This window comes from Gossypium hirsutum, chromosome A05 (assembly GCF_007990345.1).
Source record: "Gossypium hirsutum isolate 1008001.06 chromosome A05, Gossypium_hirsutum_v2.1, whole genome shotgun sequence".
NCBI classification, from domain to species: domain Eukaryota; kingdom Viridiplantae; phylum Streptophyta; class Magnoliopsida; order Malvales; family Malvaceae; genus Gossypium; species Gossypium hirsutum.
The window spans coordinates 4,073,188-4,081,986 of record NC_053428.1 but is presented as its reverse complement, the minus strand read 5'-3'; the positions used below and the strand labels follow the sequence as shown (position 1 = coordinate 4,081,986).

At 30.7% G+C, this 8,799-nt stretch overlaps 1 long non-coding RNA gene across 1 annotated transcript; it reads left to right on the top strand.

Moving 5' to 3' along the window:
- The first annotated feature begins 1,434 nt into the window (after positions 1 to 1,434).
- LOC121229233 (uncharacterized) lies at positions 1,435 to 2,807 on the top strand. The gene is made up of 2 exons (XR_005926930.1): positions 1,435 to 1,637; positions 2,303 to 2,807. It is a non-coding gene; the product is annotated as an uncharacterized lncRNA (long non-coding RNA).
- Positions 2,808 to 8,799: the final 5,992 nt, after the last annotated feature.

Here is an 8,799-nt window from a genome sequence, read left to right as displayed (position 1 = left end):
ATTAGTAAATATATATATAGAATTAACAAGTGTACTCTTTCAAAGTGTAATAGAAAATATTAATTATTTTTATTTTTATTTTGATGAATGATAAGAGTGAACAAAATCCTAACAGCAACAAGACTAACGTGATCCAAATCCAGACTACACCTAGAATAATGAAAAACTTAACTATCAGGTCAGTGCACAGAATTTTATTTTTAATTTTTTTTACTACCATGTTTATATAATATTCTAAATTTTATGTTGTCATTTATGGCATCTTTGGTATCTATAATTAAGAAGGGTGAAAAAGATAAAAGAAAAATGGAATTCAATTTTTTTTTCAAACACAAAATATTAATTGAATTAAGCATATTGGATGCGATACAATCATGAGTCGGGGATTATATGTAGAAAAAACTGGGTAAGAGAATTTTAGGGATCTTCTTGTTTTACCGAGACAAAGCTAAAATTAATATAAAATATGAGTAGGTGAGGTTAGAATTAAATTATATATTTTTATGATAGTAGAAATGTAATTTCGTCATTTTAATAATATATAATTTATAATTTTTAGAGGATTAATCAATTTTATCATTTTTAGAGAGCCAAAGTAAAATTTTATAAATTATAAAAGACTTAAATAAAAAATTTTATTTAAAAAAAACGAGGTTAAAACACATAAGTGTATAACTTTCAACATAATATTCATATATTATTCAAGAAGAGAATATTAAACAAAGGAATGAAATATTTTAAACTTCATTTAGTAACTTCATAATTATGTTACTGTGGTAATAAGTTATGTTAAGTTGAAGAGAACAGTTAAAAAAGAAATGTTTGGAACAATATTATATATGTAGTAAGAGACAATATGGTTGTGTGGTAATTAATTCCAATGAGGAAGAAATCAAGCCAATATGAGTAAAATATTTGATCTATTTTTTACTCATTCTTTCTAAATTAAACCAAGCAAACAGTCAAAAACAAAGACAAGAAGGCATTTAATGGGGAAAGATGAAATTGATTTTATCATCAGGCCACCATAAAAGGGAAAGGTTGAGGATTGGGGAGGGCAGAGTTTTTAAAGATTTAGAATTACTAGATGCATTGGCAACAGTAATCTGTAATTGAATAAATGAGTCTGGTTAGATTTGTATGGGCCTTTGTCTTCATCAAAAAGATAAATATGTCTTCTTATAATAATATATTAGAAATTCCATTAATAAATATTTTATTGGTGCTACTGCCTAAGGATTGTCTAAGTTAATTCCTAATATTATAGTAAATGAGAAACCCGAAAACCCTAAGTATAAAAACCAGCTAATTAACAAAAATATACTTTCTTTCAATTTCCGGAAATAGTATTAAAAAAATGGAGAGTGACACCCACATTTATTCCAAACGTGATGCAACCAACTTCTTTTCCATTCTATATAAAGCCCCCAAAATCCTCCATTGTTTCCCACACCAAAGCAAAACAAAGCCAAGACATGTTTCAGTACTCTAATATTGAAACATTTCTAGGTATATATAATTTTATATGTTATATAGGGATAATATGTATACCTAGCTAGGGAAGTCATAGAATCCAGCTCCAGGGCATGGGATTTTGGCCTGACAAAAAAAAAGAAAGAGAAGAAGGGGGTTTTAGGGTAAGGGAGGTGACAGAAGAGAGTGAGCACACAGGGTTCTTTCTTGCATGCTTGAGCCTTTCATGCTTGAAGCTCTACGTGCTCACTCTCTATCTGTCATCCACTTCTCTCTCTCTCTCTCTCTCTCTCTCACTTTTTCTCTTTGTTGTTTATTTTTTTCTATGAATCTTTGTAAAGACCAGCTGCTTGCTATGCTAGGGATTTTCTGTTTATTTTCCATATGTATACTGTGCATAGTACTTGATTCATCATTCATTTACCTTGTGTACTTGTGGCTAAGGAAAACAGTCATGGTCGTTTCATTTTGATAGGACTACAAAGATCTTGTACTTGACTTGCACTTTTACAGTGTTATAGCTGAATCATACCATACTCCATCGAAACCATAGCCCGAAACAAAGACCAAAATATAATAAATTTTCTAGCTGTTAGGAATTCCAGCTTCCGTTTTCATCTTTAGTTAGGGTTTAATTAACTACCTGACTAGATCTAAGTTGAATTCGATGAAGATGCATGATCTTTCAGTGTTATTATAAGCTATAATTATGGATACATGTAGGGTGTAGCATATAATCCCGACATCCGAGTTAGCATGTTACTATATGCATATAAATATGGTTCAGTTTGTATATGTAGTTAACTTGTGAAGGTGAAGATATATGCAGGTGCAATGGTGGATCTACGCAGTTGTTTCAAGTGTTTATTACAATTACAAGAAGAATGGCTCCATTGAATTTTTGTTTTGTCTTTCATTCCTACTCTTCCTGATCTACTTACAAAGGTGTATATATGAACGATATGCGAAATGAATTTCTCCAGTTCCTTGCATGTGTGTATCAGATCTGTGGATATGGAGGTGTTAGAGAAGCACAACCCACAATCTCCAAGCTTTCAAATAACTGGTTCTTCTTAGTTTGTGAAGTGTTAGTGTCATCTTAGAAAAACCCTCAAACTATAACCATGTTGATGTTGACATTTCTAAGCAAGCAAGTTGGAAGTTCTCTTAATTAAGGAGAAGTAAAGAAGATGATAATCACTTTCCTTTGCCTTTTTCAATGTTTTATTTTGATCTATCTGTGACGGCTCGTAATTTTACTTGGTTTATTCGATGCGATTTCATTTGTAAATTCAATCCAGAAAAGGAAACTGAAGCATTAATATTTTCAAAAACAGAACATTGATTTTCTCGTAAGTTGTACCGTTTATGTTATTTTAATCTGATCCAAATTCGTCTTTGTTGTTATTTGATGAAGCAAATCTAATAAAGTAAAAAGTTCATTTAACAAACTAATGGCAGATCTGAGTGTAATAATGAATGCATATGTTATGGTTTGTCTCTTGAAAGGGTAAATAAAAAGGAAATCATTTTCAGGGTTTTGGCTTAACCAATCTCAAAATATAAATTACAAAAAAAAAAAAATTCAATCCAGCCAGCATTATATAATAAGGTCAAACTAAAAAATCCGATCTTAACTCTTGGGTGCAATTTTATCTGCTCTTCGTTTTGAATATATGTATATGCTTTCTTTTAAAAGAAAATTAATATATGTATATATACACTATTAATTGGTGACATTTTCTTCATGATTAAAATCTCATAGGCCCTTTCAAAAGATTTTTTTTCTCGCAGGCAAAGGGAATGATGGATCATATTATAAAAATTTATCAATACAGATCAGATTTTGGTTTTCTTTGTTTGCATGGTTGAACAGTGTAAAATGTTCTGTCCTAAATTGATTGCTTGATGGCGTTTGTTTTTGGAGAAACATAATACACGTTTAGCTTGCCTGAGGTTTTATTTGCGGAAATCAGCCGCTGGTCATAGGCCAGCCTTAGTAAAGTCGTTTGATTGCTGTCAACCTTTCTCCAATGGTGGTCTTGGCTTCCACGTCTCAAGGAGCAAAATGAGATTTTTCTGTTTAAATTGGGTAACTCTATCTCAATAAGAATGCTCAATGGGTCAGAGTCCTTCAAGTTAAATATAAGATTACAGATGATTTCTCAACAGATATTTCTAAAGGTCAGTGTTGATTTGTATGGAGATCTTTAACTAAGGTTTGACCCCTTCTTCGTCAAAACCTTTTTTGGTCAGTGGGTGATAGAAGTCTAATCAAATTCTGGACTGTTTCTTGGATTGTGGAGCTTGGTCCATTAGTTAACTTCTGTCTTAATACCGAGTTGATTGATGTTTCTATTACTCTTAGGGAGGTGACGACTACTGATGGTATTTGGAATTGGAGCTACTTGAGTCGTTATTTGAATAATAATATTATTGCTTATATTGTAGGCATTTCGGCACCGAGCCCTTTAGTAGGGTGTGATACTTTGATTTTCAAGTGGTCTACAAATGGTAGTTTTATTCTTAAATCAACTTATAGTACTCTAATGAAATATTCTTTTCAACCGATGGCAACAAATGGAAGCTTGCATGGTCCTTTTCTGGCCCTCAGCATGTTCGAGAGTTTCTTTGGTTAGTCCTTAAAGAATGTTTGCTCACAAACGCCGAACATTGCAAAAGAGGTATGGTTAACAATCCTTCTTGCAGTTTGTGTGATGGTGCTGAAGAATCAATTTTATATGTTCTTCGGGATTGTTGCAAAGCAAGAGAATTATGTGGGAGCAGCTTATTCCTTTGAGAGTAAGGAATAGTTTTTTCTCCTATTCTTTGTAGACTTGGCTGTCTGGAAACTTGATGAATAAATTTGGCATAATTCGTAATGATGTCGATTGGCAAACCTTGTTTGGTATTATATGCTGGAAGACTTGGAAACAAAGGAATTTTTGTGTGTTCCAAAGAGAGCAATTCAGTACTCTACATGTTCTTCAATCAGCATGGTGTTGGGCAAAAGCCATTAAGGAAATGTCAGGATGTCCGGATGGAAATCCTAGAAGACAGATTCGTGATTGAACTTGGAATTCCCCACCAATAGGTTCTATTAGGTTGAATTCGAATGGGGCACGAAATCCAGGCTTGAGCTTAGCCTTCTTGGCGATAATGGTTAAGGATGACCAGGGTAGGTGGATTTTTGGGATTGGAAGAAATATTGACAGATGTAGTGTTGAACAGTTGAGTTATAGACAATTTATGAGTCTCCAACTGCTTGATCTGCTAAATGGAACAATATAATTGTTGAATCGGATTGTGCTTTAGTTGTTGAAGCCCTTAATGGTAAGTTCTAAGAATAGATAAATAGAGGATTGATTCTGAGAATTCAAGAACTTTATAGAAGAGATTGGAGGGTGAGAATTAAGCAGGTTTCGAGGGAGGCAAATAATTCTCATACTTGAACTAGATTGATGAAAGATTTTCCTTTTGGTTCTCATGTTTGTTAGGAAGTACCTTCAGAAATTGCTGATCAAGTTAGAAATGATGGTCAAAATTTGGATTTATGATTTTATTGCTCCTCTGTAATTGATCTATAATTTTTTTCTTTTACCAAAAAAATAAATTGAATAATTAAGGTGACGATCATATACAGTGAATTTAGGTGTGATCTCATATCATAACTTTAATACACTGAGTACAATCATTATTTTTTAAAATAAATTATTTAATAGGGAAAGAATTTAAAAAAAATATACACATATCTACTTATCATAATTCGCAGATCAAAACCCGTAATAAATACATATAAAATGTCGCAAAGAGGTTAATTGATTAAATTGAGTTCATTTGATCCACTCAAACTGACTTGATTCATGGAACATGTGGAGAAGTCCGTCTGTTCGAAACTTTGATGGTCAAGTGAAGCACTTAGAGAAAATCTCTTAACAATCTCAATTGTAAAGTAAATTCTATCCTTGGATCTAAGGAACTCAACTATAAATAAATGTTTTTCCCTCATTTGTAATTATCTCTTATGACTTTTTCTGTTTTATTTTTGATACCTTTAAAAATTTGTTTGATGAATTATCACTTTTTAAGATTAAAATTAACTTAAATGGGTTTGAATTCCAAAAAATACCTAAAACTAAATAGATGTAAGACTAAAATTCTACTTCCAAAACAGTTATATCTATCTACATGCAAATAACTAAAATTCAAATCTTAAAATTGAAGTTATTAACATTGATTTAAAAATTAATTTCTGTATGCAGCAAACAAAATAGAAAATATTTTGGCTTTAAAATATGTAAATTGAAAATGCAAATGTGTAACAGTCTAATTTTCAGTGGTGTCGGAACAGTAATTTGAGATCACCAAATCTGAAAAATGAGTAGGAAATATTATTAATTTAGTGAGTATAAATTAAATGTGAAGTTAGGAAAAATTTTGAAATAGTGAATAGTGTACTAAAAATAAATATTAAAATAATTAGAATCGAAAACGAGGTATCGAGACCTCGATAATTTTAAATCGAGCCATAAATATTTTTATAAATATTTATGGAGTGTTAATATGTTAGTATTAAAGTTTCCTCAAGAAATTTTAAAGTTCTGATAGTTAATTGAACAAAAAGGACTAAATTGTATCAAATGAAAAATTGTGGGAAATGATTAAATAGCTTAATTGATAAAAGAAAGAGGGTTTAAAAGGAAAATAAACCCAACGTCTATTTGGGCTGGACGGCAAGGGCATGAAATCAGCAAGAAAATAAGGAGAATTAAGGGAAAATTGCAAAATTTACTTAATAAAGCTAGGACTAAAGTGGAATTATCTAGATTTCTCTTTATTTTTCTGCATTATCATCAGAAAAACGCCATGAAAGAGTTCTATTAAGCTGGTTTTTCATATTTTTACCTCAAGTAAGTTCAATTCTTGATTATTTCATGAAATTTTTGTGTTTTTGTGACTTTTACAACTAGGTCCTATTGTTGAATTCATTAGTTTTTGATTCTATGAAAGAAATTGAAAGTGAAAGAAATTGAAAGTTTATATACATATGTGCTGGAAGTATATGATGATTTGGCATGGAATTAGAGCTTTAAATTGTTTATATGTTGATTTTATTGTAAGAATTGAATAGAAAGTGAATGTTTGGGACCTAATTGTAAAAGAGTTTGAATTTAGATTTTTATGTAGAAATTATGAAATTCAATAGTTATGAAATAACTTATAATGTTTAGGAAAAGTATTAATTGAGAAAATTATCTTAATTGAGGGGTTAATTGAGCAAGGACTGAATTGTATAAATTGTGAAAATTGGGGCAAAATGGAAATCAACATTTTGCACTAAAACTGTTTTGGACAGCAGCAGTAGTCTAACTTTGAAAAATCACCAAAAATTGTAGAAATAGAATTAGAGGATGAATAAAATATGAAATTAAAGATTATTGAGTCTAGTTTCTTATAGAAGAAATAATGTAAGCAATGAAATTGTAAATCATGAGATATGATAAATTTTGTGAGACAAGGTCAGAATGATTTCGGGTTCCCTTGTTCTAACTTTGTAAAATCATCAAAAATTGGATAAAAATAATTAGGGGCTTAAATTTATATTTTTAGAATCCTGAATGAGTCTATTTTCAAGATAAACAAACGGAAACATCATTAGAATCCTGTATGATGAGATAATTAATTTTTAGTGAAGAAGGGTCGAAACTGTCAGACAGCAGAACAGGGGAGACTTCAATGAATAAACTGTATTAATTGGCTCAACCAAAAATTATGAAAATTTTATGGTAAGAAGATATATGGATCTTAATTTGGAGTTCTGTAGCTCAAGATAAAAATAATTTAGTGACTATGACACAGATGGACAGCTTGAATATTTACATAAGTAGATAGTGAAAATTATAGATAATGTTACCTACAAGTGTGTTGTTTATACTAAGGATGTGGATGGAGAGGAGGAGGAGGAAAATATACAAAAATATATGAATGACTCGTGTATAAACTGATCACATGCCCGATTATAATCGATAAGTGTTGAATTAGAAACGATATAATGTTTTATTTGGAATATTTATTATGAAATTATGATTATCGCTATAATACAAAAATCAAACTTGTGAGTTTATATAACTAAATTTAGTGACCATTTATTAATATTATTAAATTTCAATATTATTTTATGAATGGTGATTAATATTTATGTATGTTAATTGTTGAAAATAAGTAAATTATGTACAAAAGTTATGAAATTAAACTGAGAATTTCAGAGGAACGGAACGCAGGAAATGAGTACAATCTTTCAGTGAAAAAGATGAATTGACGGTAAATTATCCAAGTAAACCGAGATTCAGCATTTGTTGCGAATTCTTGTGTTTGCTTTCCGTTTAGCTCTTATGAGCTTCCGTTAACTCATATGAGTTTCAGTTAACCCTTTTGGGGTTTTAGTTCAGCTCTGATGAGCTTCAGTTAGCCTTCGGGCTTCCGTTTAGCACTTATATGCTTCAGTTAGCCTTCGGGCTTCAGTTTAGCACTTATATGCTTCAGTTAGCCTTCGGGCTTCCGTTTAGCACTTATGTGCTTCAGCTAGATTTTGAGTTTCAGATCACGATGTACTCAAATCCGTAAGCTGTTCCTTAGATGGACAAGTTGGTAAGTCGTAAATGTAACATGTGGAAAAAGAAATGTAAATAATGTTATCATTATTATTATTGAGCTCAATTATGTGATTTTATCATTCAGAGGTTGTGTTTGACATGATATGTTAGTAAATTATGAGTATGTGAATCAAAATGACAGAATTTAAACACCTAATGAGGTTGAGCTGATTCACACGAATTTGTCATTTGAAATTGTGATTGACAGGAAGAAACAGTGAATTACATGCTTATCAATGGTTACACATAATTATCTGAAAAACAAGAAAAATGACGGTTATTGATATATGGAAATGTAAGACATTGATATATGAATGTGGAATATGTTTGATAAATGTGTTCATTCTTAACTATGGAATTATGTACCTCATATGTGCTATTTGCATAAATATGATATTTCAAATACTTTGGTGAGTAAAGCATAAATATGAAATAGTATGAAATCGAGACAAGTTGTTATGAAAATATATTTAAATTATTTGTAAGTGTTTTGTACTCCTCGATAATGCCTCGTACTCTGTTCCGACGACGAATACGGGTAGGGGGTGTTACAAAATGTTGTTGTTTTCTAACTTAGTGAAATAATATTCTCAATCTCTCTTTTATATATAATAAGACATATCTATACCATATTCTGAGTTGAACAAAAAAAAAATCCATATCATATTCTGAA